The following is a 951-nucleotide window of genomic DNA, read 5'->3' on the forward strand; positions in this document are numbered from 1 at the left end:
CTTGAGTTGTGTAATCCATCACGGTTGAACGTCAAGTCTGCGAGACCAAAATGATTTTCTGTCCATTATGGTTGTGGTTTTAATGCAGGTTAATTGATCTGAAAAGAATGCACCATGTTATCACTCAATAATGGTGAAACTTTGACAGGAATAAATGCTGATTAAACATTTATCGCGATGAAATATGCAGCTCAAACTGTTCCGAGAGTCTGCTAATTGATTTTCAAATCGCACAGGAACAAATGGAGACAAACTGCTTCCTGGAAAGAAAGGAATTTTGAGAAGAGTGCAGCACTCATGTTTAAGTGAAGAAGTCCATCCTGAACAACAACAGAATACATCATAAGTAGCAAAGACACACACAAACAAAAATGCAAAAACACTGTTATGGTCCTAAGTTTAAGTAGCTTAGTCATGGGTCTAAATGAACAACAGCTATTTCACCAGTAAAGGTTTAAAACAACGAGCCCTGTTTGAAAAAGCAACATCACCCACATCTGAGTTTTTATCAAAACTTAACTTGGGATGAGCGTCGCCTGATGCAGGAGTTTTGTCATGAGGTTTATCTACATTAATAATCTTAGAGGGACAGTAATGATATACAGTCAGCGTTTATACTAGATGTTCTCTAGGTTAGTTTGTTGATTTTTGTCACTAAACAGAAATCTTCTAACAGCTTGCACAGAAGGTGACTAGGTGAGTTAGGTGAATTTTAGCATAGATTATTGTGTGACCATAACCTCCAGATATTTTTATGCTAAGACTACTGTCCTTATAATACATGCCATGCTGATTTTTTGATCTTCAGTATTAGTGAAAGGCCCCGATCAGCAATGCTGAAAAAAAATCTGCAGGGCTCGACCTAAACGACGCAGATCCCCTCAGTTGTTGTTCTGCTTCTTAAAAGGCTGCAACTCACATGTAAGCACCACAAATCACCCACACACTCTG

Source organism: Scomber scombrus, chromosome 21, assembly GCF_963691925.1.
Source record: "Scomber scombrus chromosome 21, fScoSco1.1, whole genome shotgun sequence".
Taxonomy (NCBI): domain Eukaryota; kingdom Metazoa; phylum Chordata; class Actinopteri; order Scombriformes; family Scombridae; genus Scomber; species Scomber scombrus.